General features: G+C 34.6%; 1 pseudogene across 1 annotated transcript in view; it reads right to left on the reverse strand.

Annotated features, from left to right (window-relative positions):
* Positions 1–4,951: 4,951 nt before the first annotated feature.
* LOC149556972 (SUMO-activating enzyme subunit 1B-1-like) overlaps positions 4,952–19,674 on the reverse strand; it is a 201,552-nt pseudogene continuing 186,829 nt past the window's right edge. Inside the window, exons 7-10 of the transcript XR_016364820.1 lie at positions 10,418–10,484; positions 6,097–6,200; positions 5,582–5,689; positions 4,952–5,163 (exon numbers count right to left, since the gene is read on the reverse strand). The product of XR_016364820.1 is annotated as an SUMO-activating enzyme subunit 1B-1-like (transcript). The remainder of the gene's footprint in view (positions 5,164–5,581; positions 5,690–6,096; positions 6,201–10,417; positions 10,485–19,674) is intronic.

The following is a 19,674-nucleotide window of genomic DNA, read 5'->3' on the forward strand; positions in this document are numbered from 1 at the left end:
CGCTAAGCCCAAACTACCTAGGGTCTACAAAATAAAAGGAAAAACAAAGCTTTTCATTTGCCTCCTGTCTTCTAAGAGAGCAGAGTCATTTCAAAATGAGGAGGAGACTTCTTATGATGTTTTCCAATAACTAGAATCCAACCCTCATCCACCATAGCAACCTTCTCCTACCAATAATGGGAATCCAAAGACCTCAAGACAGTAACAAGATAAGAGCCATCACTAACTAAGCCACATAACATTCTGGAAAGGACCAACATTGGTAACCTTCACCAAAGGAACCATGACAGTATTTAACTAGACAATTCCAATAGCAATAGTCACAACATCATGTTAGCCAGAGTCAATAACAATAGTGAAACCAATATTTCACTCGTCAGACCCAATAATCACAGAACCAACAATCATGTGTTGAACATTACTAGTATATGATGCATTCTGACCCACATTTTTTTTCCATCACCGCAACCATCTGATCTAAATTGGCAAGATCAATAACCTCCACCTTATCTAAAATAGATTCAGCAGAAAGAACTCACCCCATCCAAAGTGGCCTACATCTGATCTGAAGCAGAAGTACTTGACACAACTTATGTAGGATTTTCATTCTCTTTAGATGAGATTTAACCAGTGAATAGTGCTACAAAGAGGCTCCCTTCCACCAGGAAGAGGGCTTCTTAGACTTATCTCTTTTGAAACCACACTTTGCCGCTACATGACCTACTTTAAAATATTTTCTACATCTAAAAGGAAAACCTTCATAATCTAATGACTGAGTCTATAATATGAGTTTCACAATGCTTAGAAATCCAAGCATGAAGACCCGAGAAAGAGGACCTAAAACCCCATCTTAAATAAGAGCCTCAATGCTCTAATCAATATCCAATATTGTTTCTTCAAGATTCCAGATAAGAGAACAAAAGACTAGAAAAGGTGTAGTTCCAAACCTTTTGAAACTCCCAACCCCCCTCCCCACAAGCATAAAGTCCACGCATAAGAATGCTCACTCTTAACTGCTAAGCAATCATCAGTAGAAGATAGTAGCCCATAACTATTTATAGAATCAAATTAGGTAGGGACACCCTTATCCAGCTTCAATCTAAAGACCTCTTTCATAGAACTAAGACCTCTTTCATGGAACTACCCAAAGATGCCCATGTTGGAGAAAGCATCACCGATGGTGGCTCAACCTAACTAGGCCTACCATCATCAACCAAGGGTAAACCCATGCCACAAGGAGACACCCCATGCATTGCAGACAACTCAAGCTTCGAGATTGACAATTGAAGACCTCAAACAATCAAAACCATTGACACTCGACAACACAGATGCACAACATCAGCCATGACACTGGAAACACCCACTACCACAAAGAACCCAAGACATCGGGGCCCAACATCCAAATTGCCACACATAAATGCATTACCACAACCATTAGGAAACTTGAACTCTAAAAATTCAAACAATGACACAACTGAAGAAACCCTAGCGACACCAACACGAGTGCCACAAGAAGCCATGTTGAATAACATTCAAAGATTGTGCCTAAGTTAACTGCTATAACTAACAATTGTTTTCCTTTTTTTCTTCATGATTCTTGAGGACTACACAAAGATTCTTACCAATAGTTCCTAGCTTGTGGTCTTGAATGGTTTGTCTCTCAAAGTGGGTTCCTTGTTTCAATTCGCCAAACCTCAATATCCCTATTTGAGTTCACCCACCAAGATTACTTTCAAAAATTTTAGAACAAAATTCTCGTCCATTGCCAATGCTTTTGGGCAATTATGTGCTATTGACCCCATAACTAGTTCCATGAAATGCTTGCAATTTGTTACATTTTCTATGTGAGTAGAAAATAACAAGTTGCTTCTTAGTCAAGTCACTTAGATTTCTAGGTTTGGTGCAAGAATTATAAATTGAAATTTCTTGATTGTTTGCAATTCTTGTAACAAATTGGGTCATGTTATTTTCTCATGTATGAACACAGAGATTGTTTGATGGACAAAGAAACAAATATATCATGCATATGATTAGTTCTCAGTTAAAGGATCGAGTGATGATTCCAATTAGGCCTCTCATGCTACAAACATTTTTGAAGGTTTTAATTGTAATTTTTTGGGTTATCGGTCACGCATAGATATTTGGTTGAGAAGGATCAGCCTTGCCTAGCAATGATGGAAGACTAAATGGTGAATAATAACTTTCAATTAATTATCCTTGTTTTAATAAACATATTTTTGTGCAGCAGCTAGGAACTAATATTCCTAGTTCAGTTATTTAAACCCACATGATTTGATTGGGTCCTATGTGCATATCATGATTGATTTGAACTATGTTTTGTTATCTTCCAATGTCATTTCTAGTCTCATTTCCTCTTGTTGATTGATTCAATTTTACTTGTAAGTTGTTATTGAGATTTTGTTGTGCTTAGAGCTTGTTCTTTATATTTGTAAAGCGACTAGGACCCTTTCAAAGTCTTTGCATATCTAATAAAAAAATCAATACTTACCATGCCAAATGCATCTACATACAAGCAATCAGGACCTTAATTCTTACAAATCAAGTCAATCAATCTATTATAAGTTTGTAGCACTTCCATTCATCTAATCAAGCAATGACAACTCTACTAATAGCACTTAGCTTCATAAATTTGACACAAAATTAATTGCTTTTGATAATGCATCAATAATCAAGATTACAATAAATATAACTGTGCTTACCTTAATATTTTATTTTATTATTATTTGTAGTAGATTTAAAGGCTTTCAAGGAATCATTGGTGTACAAAAGATAGATATTAAAAGATATCTACAAGTTCAAATGGTGCAATCTTAGGGCAGCTCAATTTGCAACTGTTTCACTTGTTTTGACTAACAATGACTACTCATTCTCCAAAGCAACAATTTATGGAAATGGTGGCCTAGTGAATATTCAAATTTGTCTTCATTGCTTTTGTTAACTGATATTTCTAATATTTTTTGCAAGTAATATTTGTGAAAAAAAAGACAAATGAAAAGGTAAAAAAATACCTAGTGTCTTTCCTCCAAATATGATGTTGCTTATTGTCAATCCCCATATTTTCCAAAACTTATTTTGAACTTAAATAATAGAAACCTGCTAAAAGAGGGAACAATTCCAACTTGTCCATTTACCATCAACAAAACTTTATATAGGAACAATCCAACTCCTTGATTTTAAAAATGACTTATTCTTCCAAATAATTTGTAAAAAAGAATAAGAGAAATGAAAAGGGGGAACAAACTGTGTAGTAGTGTCTTTTCTCTTTTCTCCAAATAAATTGCTCTTATTTTCAATCACATTTTTCCCAAAACTTTATTTCCAATTCAAAGTAGTAACCATGACTAGTCCACTAAAAGAGGGAATGATTTTAATTTATCCATTACCATAGTTAAAAGTTTTACATTTAAACACTCCAATTCGTTAATTTTAAATGACTTGTACATAAGCAGTTAGATGAGGACATGGGTACAAAATAGTTGAAACACCAATCTAATTATAAAAGCATCTCAAACATTTGCATGGGTTGATGAAGTGCAAAGCAGTTGAAACATTATTTTAATTTGAAAGTATTTGACATGGCTCCATGGAAACATGGGGTGCAAAGTAGTTGAAACATTACTCTTATTTGAAAGTATTTGAAGGGCAATTCAAAGTTTTTGTATAGAATCCATCTAGTATGCCAAATCAATTTGCTATTTGGGTTCGGTAACACCAGCGCCTCTTCTATAGTTAACCAGATTTGCTTTAGAAACTTGAGAGTGTAGTTTCTTGGCATTTTACAAAGGGGTTGACAAACTAGCACAAGTTTGCCCATACATGTTACTAGATGGCATGCGCCCAACCATTAGGTAGGAACAATATAATTTACACAGTTTCTCATTTTGTATCATTGGAACCTCTACAAAACATACCTTTTCACTTGATGCAATTTAACTTTTGATTATCCAAAATATCTTCAATAAGTGGTTTTCCATTGGTTTATATAGCACTTGGCGACTCAAGTAGTTCTAAGTTATCATGTCACTGAAGAAACATATTACTGTACAAAAGGTCATTTCTACTGGTTCATGCACTCCTTGGTCATTCAAGTATTTATAGTGCTCCATTCCTTATGATTTACCTCCTAACTGTATACGAGGCTCAAATAAAGATGATATCCTGGTCATAGAGCAAGGATTGCTCATTTTTTTAATTAAAAGAAGGGTAAAAATTTTATTGAATACCAAAGAGAACAGAACAACAGAAGAAACAAAGAGAACTACATAGCTTTATCCTAGTCCACAAGTTGAGCCAGCATCTGAGATAAATCAAGGGGAAGCATCCTATGACACCCGTTTTTTCCACGCAGCTCATTTAACTAGAAATTTCAGCAAGTGTTATTGTCAAATCTCAAATTAGATATTACCCAAAAAAATAATCCTCTTAATTTTTCATCTAGTTCCTAAGCATGCGTTACATGGTGACATATTACTATTCATATAATCTTAAGATCACAAAATGATTATCATGTCCATTCTGTAAGTTGAAATTTTAGTTTACTGCAGTTATACTAAATATTTTCTACGAAACAAAAATTAATTGAGTCTGAAAAAGTATTGAAGTAAATGATTTTCCTTTAATATCAATTAACAGTCTCAAGCTATTACTTTAGCGAGGTTAATCTCACTGTGAAATTTGCCATCCTTGCACATATTATCTAAATGTGCACGATCTACTACATTACTCCTAGAGCTGACCATTTCTTTGCATCCTATATTCAGTTGGAAACCATGAAAACAAGGAAGCAGTAACGGGGACAAGGTATTAGATACACTATTTTGGTAATTTGTATTCTCAATTTGAAGGTCCACTGCCTGTGCTACCGACATTTGATTTAGAAGCTTGCAGCTGCATCTCTGCCACACCTCTATGTTACACACATCATGTGAAATTGTGACAAAAAAATGTTCCATTAAACAAAAGAGCTTATTCTAATTTCACGTAACAGTAAGATAGCATACAATTTTGACATATATCCCTGAAGAATAAACTCAGTTTTTGTCTCCGATAGATACTTCCTCTATTATCCCCTCCATCCATTACATCAAAGAAGAAAAAATTCTTCAGCGGATCACCCTTGCAGGACATTGCCTTAATGACTTCCTGTTCAACAAGAAATCCACAGTATCATTAGTTAAATCCATGCAATGGGAAATGAAATGCAATAATTTTATAAATTAATATATTTTATGAACATTTCATGTTCTTCCTTTGGCATTGTAAAGTTAAGGATCATGTAAAACTTGACGGGTTCAACAAACAAACATCATTGCACTGTTACACTCCAATGAGTTCCACGTTACACAAGTTAATTCAATGATGTAAACTATAAATGACATTAGAGAAAATATGTAACATTGTTATCAATGGCATACAATTTCAGATATTCTATAATTTCCAAAAATTCTAGGTTTTATATAGTTTATAACAGAAATATTGATATAATATAAAAATGTGAAAAAAGTTCACTCAAAGAAGCTTGCTGCTTATGAACCTTCTTTAAAAGTGAATAAGCATATACCTGCCCGAGGATGCCCCCCACAATAGCACAAACAGGAGGGAGTTCTCTCTTTCCAGCATCAACAATTCTTTGCAAAAGAAGATCTGGTATTCGAGATTCAGCAAACTCCTGCAGAAACTAATTGATTTACTTCTTTGCTGCAGTGTCTAATGTTTGCCTCACAAGATTTTCCATCATAATTTAGATGAAATCTATGGTGTAGTCAGTTATATCTTTATGTAAGGATCCATATTTGTAATTTGTAGTCAGAAAGAGAAAGCACAGTAAGGCAGTTAGTGTTGAACAGAGGAGTGCAGCTATAAAAGCATGCTGATAAGTATGAGAGAAACAAACATGCTATAATTTCAAGGTTTCATAATATGATATTAAAATATTGTGCAAGCAATCAGTAGCATCCTGCACATGAAAGTTCAAAACTATTGTATGCAGCACATCCTCTTATAGAAATATTCTAGTTGTAATTGACTATTATATTGCTGGTTGAATATAAACTTTTTAAAAATCATATAACGTACTTGTTCTTCACAGATCTTTTTCCGCATCTTAAGTATAGATGGCATATCTGTGGATGACAGATCACCGGGCTCCCGACCCTCAATTTGTTCAAACATTTGTACAACTGCATTGACAATACAAGCATGATTGTATGAGAAGGTCTGCCAGTTATCCTCTGAATAACTCAAAATTCAAATGCACAAAAGTTAAGCTACACTGAGCTGTCATATTATATTTTGAAATTGATATTTAAATGATGGAAAATGTTTAAAGGAACAAATGTAAATTGACATCACGGGTTCTGAGATGGATATCAAATCATGTCTGTCCAGGTGTTACAATAACAAGTTCTTTAAAATAAATAAACTAAATACCAAATAGCCAAAACGTTTTGAAGTCCAGCAAATGAACAAAACATATGGAACAATCCTTGCTCATGACTCATGCCTCATGTATGCGCAACTGCTTCATGTTCAGCTTCCATCCATCCCAAAGTTGCCTCAAAGCTCAATAATCGACATGGCAGTAATGAAATCACTCTCAGTATACTCTGCTTGCTCAACATGCTTCCTAGAATATATAACCATTTCTTGTAGTTAATGTAAGTACCAAATTTATCATGCTTGCACCACACTTATTGAGGTTCATGTAGAACGCAGATTTACTACTGAAAGGGTGCAGAGGTGAATCAGTAGTAAATAAATCTTAGAACTTTACTAAATTAAATCCTTTGCTGAATTGCTTTTAAACTGAATGCTGAAATGAAAGCATCCAACCAAAAACTGAAAAGAAACACCACACAATAAAGATAGTATTAAAGAGTTAAAATGGAAACCCAGGATGGGAAAAACCACGGTGAGGAATGCTTCTAGGATGTACCGTCCTGATCCAGCTCATGGTTAATTCCAATTACAATGTTTTAGGGCACCAACACTAAGAAGTCAACTCTTTCACAAATTTGAGCACCCACTCAATCAGCCTGAGCACCAACTCGGCATCAGTCGCAAACAGAATATATTATTGATTTATACTTCAGATGCACCATTTACAATAATAGAAAACCAGACAAATCAAATTATCAATCTGAATGTCAACAACCTTATCAGAATTTTCTGATCTGAATTTACACAAACTGAATATTATTTCAATGAAACACTCTTGAATATCTTTGCACCTGAAAATATGAGTCTTCCACCTTAACAGTGAAATCTTTATCAATACTTATCAGCAGTTATAGAACATCCTAATACTGGAAAAATGGAATTAAAACATCCTTACATTCTTATTATCAGTCCTTCAAAAGAATTACCTCCTTTCTTCGTTCTTATGGTTGTGTCACAATCATAAGTCTTATCCAAAGATATTCTAACGATATCTCTTCATACTCAAATTATAAGTTCTTCACATAAGACATTGCAAACAGCCAAATCGCTCAAATGAATGAACTTTTATGAAAAGTCTCCAAAAGGATCAACCAAATCAAAATGCATATAGTTAGGAAGTTTTAGAGATGCTACAACCAATTTTAACTGCACCTTCCATCTGCCTACTCCCAGCCCTTGTGGCTTTTTATCTAAGCCACAAAACTTTCATGCAACTTTATATTTCTTTACCAAACTTTCTTCTAATCCATTTGATCTTCCTTCCAGCCTTATGAAATGACATTATTGACAAAATATTTCAATTGTAATTAGAAATGTTCAATGTCTATGATAGAGTTCATGGAATATTTCTGTACTCTTCTTGGCCCAGAATAAAGATTCACAATAACATCTTTAAAAGCATGCTATTCCACACCAAGTCTGATTCTTTAGAGAGCACCTGAAAGGCTTTCAATCGATTCTTTATAGCAGTCAATTACAATCTGACGAATACCTTATGCCACATACGGACTGAAGATTTGCATTTCCAAAATTCATTTGCGGATCAAAGATTTTTTGAGACCAATGATGTTGATACAAAGGTTTGATTACAACCATTTTCTATTTGCATGAAAGATTACAAGTTTACACATCCATTCAGGTGACTTCCTTTCCTCATTCATTCTATATTGTTGTGCACTCATATACAACAGAAAACTCAATAATTGACTGAATCAGACCGCATACTCAGATTCGATTTCTTAAAAAAAGCATAGAAATGATTGAATGCACAGATCAAAAACGAAATTCACTTCTGTACACTACAGAATTATGATTTGAGTTTGTACCAAAAACCGACGTCTGCAAACCATTATAAACTCAAATTCCACTGTGAAAATCTTGTACGGGTTCTTTGCAAAAGCTTTTTTATTTCTGCAACTATGTTTGACATCAATGACAAATCAAGCCATCAGTCTATGCATTGCATACAGTAGTTGGTTCAGATTGATGATATTTCTCTCCATCAATGCACTTCTGAGAATATTGCTCTATTTACTAATCCTCTTCATAAAAACTTTTGTGAACAAATTGGAGTTGTCTCTTGTTTAATCATTACGGATGGTATTGGGTACAATATTATGTTAGACATAATGTTACAATATCCTTTGTAGGCATACGACTCATTGGTTATACAAGAAATTTACAAACACCACATTATATCTAACAAGTGAATTAGAATAAAGAAACACGCGCCTTGTAACTTCACAGTCAATAATAAATTGAAGCCACATCCATTGAACGGTGTGCCATCCAATTCCAGCATCCTTACTTCCAACAGCAAGCAATAAAAGTAAGCAAACAAATGAATCAGGCACACAAAGAAACAGAGATAAACACAAGAGTTAGCTCTAAAGAAACCAAATGTCAAAAAGGTTCAAGACCAGGAACAACATATGAAGAAACAGTATCATAACTCATGCCAAAACAATTGTTATGGAAAACTTGCTGGTTGCACAAAATTATCTGCTCTTTTCAACCATTCTAAATTGTGAAGTCATCTTCTACCAAAAACCACGCTTGGCAATAGGTAGATGACTCTGAGTTAAGTATGACTTCTCGAAAGGTTCCTGAATTGAAACCCAAGGGTTGTATTTATGCCATTAATCAAAATGAGTAATTAAAAAGATTTAGTATATCAATAATCCTCCTACACAATAAGATAGAAGAATAAATCAAACTTGTTGTTGATAGCTTGCTTATTGCACACAATTTAAGTCAAATCACTCTGGCTATAGTTAAGATGATTCTAAATTCATGTTGACTTCTTCAAAAGTTCCTGAATTGAAACCAAAGGTGTGTACTAAGCTAAGAATTCATTAAATGAGTCATTAAAAAGGTTTAGAATGTTATCAATCCTCCTACACAATAAGATAGAAGAACCAATCAAACTTGCTGTGCAATTTTGCTCACAATTGACTGTTATCTCAACAATTCTAAATTGTGCAATCATCTTCTATCTCAAAACAACTCTTGAACATAAGTAGATGCTTTTAAATTCATGACAACTTCTCCAGAGGTTCTTGAATTCAAACCCAAGGGGTGTAATTGTGCTAAGAAATCATCATATGAGTCATTAAAAGATTTTAAATTTCAATAATCTTCCTAAGCAGTTAGATAGAAGAACCAATCAAGCTTCTATTCAGGCCCTTGTTTGTATTAATTTAGCACATCTAGAATGTTTTCAACTGTTACTGAACTTGATTGATAAACGGTATTCAATAATGAGAGTTTTATAATTATCTATCATCAAGAGTTTAAAAAATCACATTGTTCAGACCAGTTGAAACTGCCAATGTAGGGAATGCTTCCAGTGGCATGTGACAAGAATGTACAATTCGCCCAGAACACCTATTTCTATTATTTAGAATCCAACAAAGGACCTCTGCTTTGCTCAGATTTCTTTCTATGAGTTTAATGGTATGTCTTCACTCTTAACATATTCCTTAGTCTGATAAACCAAGATGTACAACTGATCAACTAGATCAAGTATCAATTTAGAGATTCACTTGAGATCAATACACAAATTAATTCCTTACAACAACTTAATTCCTTTCAACTTTCATTGAAAGTCCTTGATATCATGGAGCACACAAGAAGTATGAGAGAAAAATCAGATAAATATTGAAATATTTATGTGTAGCCCAAGCACGCTTAATCATGGAGTTTCCTCAATGGTTAAGCCCACTTAGCTTGCACCCCATTTGTAAGACCTTCAGCGAGTGTTGTGCCTTATGAAACATGGGTCAAAGAGTTTAACTCAAGAGTTACACAGTTGAATCCTGATAGCAATATCACAATTTCACTTGCTGCAAAAAATGTCCTACTTATCAAAGACGTCAACTTAATGGGGGGTGACTATGAAATAAGAAAGACAAGTGCCAATATGGAAGTAAGCTAAAATAATAGAATCAAAACACACCTCGCATAGCAAAGTAAAGCTTTGATGTCTTTCTAGGAAGACTGCTCCAGCGCACCGATGTAGCCTCCTAAAATATTGCATTAAAAAAACCAAAAAAAATGATGTCAGAAAACTCATAACACATTTTAACCCAAATATTGATCTAATTTATTCCAGAATATTTGGTTCATTCAAATATATTTTAGATCATGCAATGAAATATTTACATTGCAATGCAAGCAAGCATTCTTATATAAAGAAGTCTAGTATTGCCCTTCACCTAGGTGCAGAAAAGTTTCTTTTGGTTTAAGATAAATTTTGGATGAGATAGATCAACTCCAGTGCACAATTATTATGCATCTCTTGTACTATTCACAATCAACAATTTCCACCCTACATTTAAATTCTATTCATCTGGTGCTGGTATTGATGTGGATAACGCATAAATGATAAACATCTCATTGATAAGATATTGAATGCTAAATTAAATCTAGTGCAAGTTTCCACTGATTCAGTCTCTTTTTCCTGAAATCATAGGGTAATATGGAGGTATATTCACAGAGGATTGATTTCCAAGATGCCTTTTCTCATGTTGCTTCAATACCATATTATTTGACTTTCTAAATGATTATCTCCATTAAAAGGAGTGATATGAACTTGGTAGGGGATATTGCATCATATTAATGATGTCAACCATACCAATAAAAATGATGAAATGCCTTCATTAATTTATTGAAATAATCTATGTTAACCTAGGTTTCCGGGACAGGGAATGCATTTCAAAGTCACTGATTTTTTGAGCTTATCCCCTACTTGGGGTATACCTGAATTTACTGGAACTTAAAAGCAACTAAGCAATTAAATTAAATTAAATTTCATTTATATATCTAATTTATTGTTTTATTTACAATAACCAACCATAGTAGGGGTTCAAGAAGAGAGCACACCACAACCAAGCCAAGGGTGTAGTACAACATCCCTTGGCCCACAAGTGACAGGAACATGTCCATCCAATGTGGAGAGGTCTACATAGAAGGGGAACCCATATCTGCCCTCTCAACTTGTGTCTCCTTCTTAACCCATAAATGATTGCTTCCATCCTTTAGTTCACTTCTAAAACCAACCATTGTAAAGATTGCAGAGGAAAGCACAATCTGTCACCTTCACAAAGTTATCTCAAGTTTCAACTAAGCCCATGGGTGTGATACAACCCCCCTTGGCCGACAAATGTCAAGAACATGTCATCAATCCAACATGGAGTGGTCTACTTAGAGGGGAAACCTTTATCTGCCCTCCCTACTTGTATTTCCTTACTAACCGCTACATGATTGTTTGTAGGAGAATAAGTAAACTTAATAAACAAATAAGAATCTAAATTGGTTAGCATTTCACATCATTAACTATACCAGATTCATAAAGCCTATGTTACCCCAGGTTTCTGAGACGAAAGGACAAGGAAACGGGTTTTCGGGACAAATTTGTTTTCCTGGGAGCAGGGGACAATAGGGGATGGCATTGGGAACAACTATATAAAAAATAGGGAACTTCTTTTTAAATACATAGGAAAATTTTAAATATTCATATAAAACATGAAAAAAGCATGCTTATATCAATTATAAAAAGTAATGTCCCCATTCTTTGTAGGTTCCTGTTGTTGCCTTGGTCAGTTCATCATCACGATCCTTGTGGGCTAACAATGGGATTTGAAGGTCTCAATTGTGGAGTTCTTAGGCTTTCCAGTGGCCTATGGTGAGTTTTGCCTATGTTTTGAGGGACGTACTATTTATAGTAAGTCAACAGTTGGTTTCGACGAGCTTAGTTGAGTTAGAGGAGTTGAGTGATGCTCTCAGTTTTTATTTTTGGCTTCTAGTTTGGGCTCCAAGAATCTTCGAGGGAGCACCTATTCATAGTAAGTCACCCTGTCAAGTTCATTCAATGTTTATCTTCATCAAAATCACTCTAGTGTTGCTAGATCTTGATTTTGATACTTCTATAGTCATTTTTGCAAGATGGGTGAATTATTATTGTTATTCAACTAAATATGGTGAGGTTGCTATTTTTGCTGGTATTGTATGTCGGCTACCTTAGTGTCATAACTTGTTGGAACTAAGTTGAAAAGTTTTAAATCTTGGGCACAAGAAACAATGACCTTGTGTGTCAGAATATCATGATATGCTTCAAATGGACGTTTTTGGAAGCCAAAAGGAAATTATAAAATTATATTATGTGCCTAAGTATAAAAACAAAAAAGGCTTATAAATATGGCTCCCATTATGAGAATTCATCATCCAATTGTCTGTTTTCGTTTTATTGTCTCCTGTGAGAATTTCTAAGTTTGTGAATTTTCAATCCATTGCTTAAGTATAATGGATTTGGACTGAGATTTTGGTGTCTTCTCATGCTGTACTGTCTGTGGCTGAGAAAAGAATTGATTGGTGTTTACCACTGCCGAGGTATAGTGGACTAAATTCTGAGTTTGGAAATCTGAATTTGTAGACGTCTTCCATACAGTAATTGGTGCTGTTGAGCAAAACATTTGGAGATGGGAGTTTATGGTAAATTGTATCTACATGGGAGTTTAGCGTCTATTCTGCTGCAACTTCTACCTAGATTGGGTGTTTCTTTCTTACTGCCCTTTGCTACTGTTACTGCCACCAAACAGCAAGTTTTAAGGGCTGTGGTTACATCTTACAAGCAGCGTTAGAAACCATTGTTGGAGCAATCTGATTTTTGGCATTGACAGGAGAAGTCTAGGCAGCATTAATTCTATACAGGCTGCATTTCACATTGGAGGATGCCGACTTTGGATTGGGTGTTGGAATTCTTCTGGCTACTGCTGCAACTAATCTAATGTCAAGGTGGAAATAAATTTGTGATCACTGAATTGATAATTCCAATCAATTTCATTTATGATATTGGTACTAGCATTTCTATTAGTATTATTCTGAAAAAATTCAATAATCATACATCTCCGAAACAAAAGAGTTGCAAATTACAACAACAAAACAAATTCTTTAGAGTTCACATATAATGTTTGTGTTAAATAATTTAACTTTAGAGTTCACATGAGAGTGAAAATCAAACAAATTATCTAAACTGAAACATTGATTTTGTGGGACAGCCAAGGGAACGGTTTCCAGGATGTCCCGAAAACAGGGACAGGTTAAATTTTGCTGGAAACACATCCCCAAGTAACACAAATAAAAACACAAAACTCAAAAAAATGTCAATGGATGGTAGTGAACTTTTAATCAGAATTTCACCACAAATAAACACACGATACCCTAATAATCAAGCAACAATTAGGGTTGAGCAGCATTCGAATTAGAGAGCTAATGGCAATAAATTTAGTGCTTTGGCCACTCCTTTAATTACTAAGAATCTCTATCAAGAAAATCAGGGCAAGGGCATTATCTTTGAAAGATTGAAGAAGAAGGAACTCGCAAGGAACCATCTATCAAAGACAACAATATCTTTAGAATATATGGCACAAGGTTTCTAGGGTGCCTATGAGCCAAATTACTAGCAAAGGATGGAAATGGAGAATGGATGGCAAAGGGTTATAAAAAAAAAGCCAGGAGGGAAGATAGAAGGAATATAAATGAAGACCTATGGATAAATCCTTTATCCTTAGAACACCCTCATTGGCAACAAGGGCAAACAAAGTTGCCCTAGGCACCAGAAATACCCGAAGCATCCCTTTGATCCATCCCAAGAATGACAATTGCCCAATATCTCATAATTTACCTCAAAACATATCCCATTAGAACAGTAGTAGCTTGCATGAGCCTAGCACTTATTTAAGTCAAAACCCCAGGAAAAAGTCTCAAAAAGGCAATATGAATGCCAAATCTAGGGACCTCCAATATCAAAGCACAATACGGCTAATCTCCCATAAAGAAACACAAACCTACCATCTGAAGATACAATGATGATGACCATGGAGAAAAAGCATACTAAAGGAATGCTCAACTATTGCAAAAGCCACGGGCTCTTTGCTTGATGGTTGGGGTTGGATTGCTCGACAAAGGAGGTTGCAAATTGGTTGAAAAATCAATTCAACCAAATAGTAAGTACCAATCTTTAAAGATAATTTCATGTAATTATATTGCTATGATACTACACTTGAAGAGGAATTCCTCAAGGAAATGTCTCTGCTTTCAAAAAGGAATACTTTCTGTTTATGGACTAGTGTGCTAATTTCATGTTAGACTAACCGCCATTGTTCCTATTTGGAATCTATGACATGGCTTAACTGCCTCCTTTGTTCTATAAGTTTGGTAATTGTATTTGGCATTGACAGGTCGATCTTTTGGTGCAACGACAACCCTAACTTGTAACAAGTGGAATCAGAGCTTGGTCACAGGTTCAAATCCCTTGAGTAATACTACTGAGAGGGGGTTGTTGGACTAACCACCAACATTCCCCTTTGGAATTCATGACATGGCTTAACCGCCTCTTGGTTTTTATAAGTTTAGTGATTGTCTCGGGCATTAATAGGTTGATCTTTTGGTGCAATGACAACCCTAGCTTGTAACATTTTGACACTATCCCTGTAGATTAAGTAGAAATTACTAGGTGGATTATCCTTACTAATATGCCTATAGAACTAATTCAATGCTCCATTATAATAGATATTGCTAATAAAATTGGGAAATTTGAGAAATTTGGCAATCTGATGTCAAAATGGTTGTAGGCATGGATATCTCAGTTAAATCACTAAAGCCTATTATTTAAGAATCAAAAGCATAACCTACATTATCAAACCTTTGTTTTCAGAGAATCCTGAGATTGGTAAGGTCGTATCTAAAACTAAAAATTTACATCAACCCTAAATGGTGCAACCCCAAGTCCATATTAAGTTGTGATGGAGCCCAATCTAGAGCTTCCATTGGAGAATCAATGATGGAGATTTAATATACATTGTGTTTGATGGATTATACATGATTTCCATAACACCTGATTAACATGCCCTAATGAAACAATTATTGTCAAGAAAGGCAATGAACAGAGTTAAGTTTGCTAGAAATAACATATTACAATGGCTCCTATATACAGGGAAATACTGTGTACAAATGTGGATACAAAAGCAAGATGATAAGAAGAATGGTGGATGAAGAAGGCTCATTGCATGCACCATTACAACCAACACAAATAATCATCATAAAAGAATATGCAATCTCAAATAACTACAGCAGCAGATTCTAGTGACTCCCTGTCGTACACAACAAGTGTCCAAGTTGGTGACAAGAAAGCATTTTCTTAAGGATGGGACACGACAAAATCTCCATGTACAATCATTGGGTCATGATTAACACATTTTCATAAATGAACAATATATAGGAAGTCAATGAAGGAGTAGCAACAAAACAAGTATCACCCTAGGGGTACCCATTATTTTTAAGTCTAGAAGTGAATTGAAAGAAAAGACAGAATCAAAAGGCTTTGAAGCCCACATTTCTACATTCCTGATCACCATAGCATGAGGGACACTAGGACAATTGAAACCAAGATTTGGTGATAACACATAGTAATATAAGTGAAGATAAATTGCCAATGAAGATGGATCCAACTTGCAATTCCATAAATCCTCAGCAGTTTACACAAATTAAAATACAACAGTATTTTGCTCTAAAGGATATGATGAATATGTATCCCGATGAAACACATGGTTCAAGTAGTAGATGAATGTCTTAAGTTGATGCTGGACTTAGAAGAGCCTGCCATATAAGGTTGTTACCAATTGATAGAATGGCCATATACAAACTAATGGAACGGTGATATGCTATATCTTTATGTCAAATAATTCTAGCCACATCATCAACAATGGAGACCTGTCAAAGTGCGAACGAATTCCAATTGCAGTGGCAATAAACAAATATTTGATACCAATACACAACGGTGGCAGAGGAATACATCATATACGATAACCATGTATTAGCAAAAGAAATGAATCTCAGGAACGCGATGCAAGACACACATGAATAAACGTATAAATCTGTTATGAAAAAAAGCTCAAATACTTAAAAGTAAAATGTCATCTGCATATTTTAGAGTTTTTGTGTCGTAGAGAATGGTTATTTAACATTGAACTACCAAATAACAAACCCAACTATAACACCAATTCACGTGCAAGTCTATATTCAAGAGCATACAGTGGTGAATGGTGACTACATATCTTCATCTACCAAGGTTGGAATGACCAATAAAAACAAAAAAATAGAGAGAACGATACTAGAGACGAGTCAGTAGTGGAGAAAAGACATGTAAAATGATACGGTTAAAAGGATGGGCATAGCACTCAAAGCATTCAAGTCTGCAGTTTCTATTTCATGATTTGCACGCAAGAGAAAGTATTAACATCAGTGGAGTGGTAACGATCATGGCGACATAGTTGACAAACCACTCGTCTTCACATTCAGGAACGAGTGGCAAATCCTAGCAGTCACAGTGGCAAAGTTTGGACATGAGCATGCATCCAAAATGAATGAATGAATTCTTTTTAATCACATCCACGAGACCAGAGCAGTCTAAAAGACTGAAGAGAAACCACACTAGATAATTTCTGAATTACTTTCCATATCTAATCTTTTGGTATGTATCTTAACCAAAAAACTAGCAGTCTGCTTTATCTTATCCCCTTTCAAACTATGCATGTTGTTTGCCCTCAAGATGACATCATAGAGAGATCGAATGTTGTCGTATGCCACGCATTCTGAGAGAAAATGCCATTACGTTTCAACCACTCCAGACCTACAAAATATGCAAATTCTCTACTCCGAAGTCTCTTTGGGCCTCTTCCATCTTCCCGTCTCGCACCTGAGGTGATGAGATCCGTCCTCAATTGTGCCACTAATAACCTTGCCTTTCCTTTAATAGCAGCCCCAAGGTATGCTTTTTTGCAAAGTTCCCCAATTGGATTAAATTCTTTAATATAATAGGCTTTTTTCTACCTATATTATTGTTCCACATGGCATTGTGAAACTTCCCTCTGACAAACTTTCTTATGTTAGCATTTGTATTTGGGCAATCTTGTAACTTGATGTTCCATTTAGCCAACCATTTAATGTTTTGCTTCATCCATGTTTTCTTCCTTCGATTAAGAGCCTCTCCTTTCATAGTTTTCGGCCAATGATGATCCTACATATTTTCAATCTTTTTTAAGTAACTAAGTAACCGGATTACTGTTGACGCCTCTAACAGAAAAGCCCCAGCCTCAGCCATATGAATTTCATAAGGCACAAAACTCTTGACTTACTGAAGTATTAGGTAAGATTACTTAAGTTTTATTAAATTATAAGATGTACAGTTTAATAGAGAAGACATATCCTTTCATAAATGAAAGGACACCTTATTTCATGTTTAATAATATCAAAACAAAAGTGCAAAGTTAAGTATTAGGTAAGATTACTTAAGTTTTATGTTTAATAGAAAAGACATATCCTTTCATAAAGGAAATGACACCTTATTTCATGTTTATGAGATATACATATGTATAATATATATTTGATAACAAATGGATATTCAACATTGAAAAACATTCAAAAATGAGATATACATATGTAAAATATATATTTGATAAGTATTTTATACTTGTAAGGAGAAATAAGGAGCAATAATATGACTTTGTAATATGAGTTCAATTATTTCATTTTAGTAATCAAATAAAAGTCGTTTGTTAGTCAATAAAAGGCATGGAGAATTAAGCTGCAGATGATTCATCTTTTATAATCATTTTTCAAATTCTATATACAATTTTAATATCAGATAATGGACGCAGTCATTTAGCATCTCCAACATGATCATCATAGATTTAATGACATATCAAATTGTTTTTGTATCTGTGTCCAATTTGTCTCCCTACTAGAGGAGTTAAAATTCAATCTGGACTTATTTAAGATTGCATATATATTTGATCTGTTGCATCTTGATTATTTAATTGTTGACAGCATAAGTGCGTAGAATTTTATAAAGTTTTACGTGAAAATCTTCATTGTGGTTGACTTTGTTGCCCGGATGAGCATAGGCACTAGTCTTTCTATTATTGAAGTCAGAAAATCTATAATTTCCTTCTTACAAGCATCAAATCCATTAGTTACAAACATTATACAAAAAATTCATTCAGTTTAACCATTTTTTACTAGTCAGCATTCAGTTTCATTTTGTTTGAGTTCAAGGACTTTGCCAACTAAAGAACTCTCCAAAGCTTAAATTCACTTTAGAAAAGTTCTGAACCAAGTGATCAAGTTTGAGGAGAAGGTCTACCCGCCTAGGTGTAGTGGAGCCTAAAGTGTAGGGGAATCAAAGTGATTCTCGTTCGTTGGCCATAACTGATTACGAAATCCTATCGGAGAAGTGGCAAGCTCTTGGATTTCCAATCTGCAGTTTTGGGAACCAAGAGGTCCAATGAATCTAAAGCGAGCTTTATTATATATAGTTCTATTGATAGGATAAACTCTTAAAATCAAAATATGGAAACATTTCAACTAGTAAACCAATTAAGCCTGAACTCTCACCAAAACTAGGGAAAAGAAGAGTTTGGTCAGAGACAAAAGCTTTCTCCAAAACTTATTCAGAGCAGTTTTATGTTGTTGGGGGTGACTTCAACGATATCCTTGACCCTAAAGAGAAATGGGGGAGAATTAAACAAAATCCTTGCAACAACCAAGACTTCAAAGAATGGGTCTATAAGAACAACCCAATTGAAGTACATACTGAGGAGGATAAAATTACATGGAATAATAGAAGACAAGGATTTAGAAACATAGCTGAAAAATTGGACAGATTTTTTATTAGAGGCAGTTGGGCGGCTTTTCCTTTTAATTTATTGGCTAAAATTATTCCCTATTCTGGCTATGATCATTGCCCAATACAATTATCTATAGTAGAGGAATCATCTTTGATGAGGTGCTCTTTCAAGTTAGAACACGTGGTTCATGAATGAAAATCTTTTATCATTAATTAACGGATGGTGGAAGGAAACAAAAGTAAAAGTTTCTAAAATGTTTTGTGTAAATACTAAATTGAAAGTTATTAAGAATAACCTCTTAGCATGGAATTAGTGTTTGGGAATATTTTCAATAAAACACGCACATTAAAAGAAGAGCTAAAAATACGTGACAGAGAAGTTATAGATAAAGGAATGAATGAGGATTTATATCTTAAAGAAAAAGATTTCAAATTAAAATATGAGGAGATTTTGGCCAAAGAGGACCTCTTCTAGCGCCAAAAATCGAGGGAGACATGGCTAGAGATGGGAGATTAAAATACACAATTCT

Source organism: Cupressus sempervirens, chromosome 5 (genome assembly GCF_028749045.1).
Source record: "Cupressus sempervirens isolate cs-2001-9-10 chromosome 5, ASM2874904v1, whole genome shotgun sequence".
NCBI classification, from domain to species: Eukaryota; Viridiplantae; Streptophyta; class Pinopsida; order Cupressales; family Cupressaceae; genus Cupressus; species Cupressus sempervirens.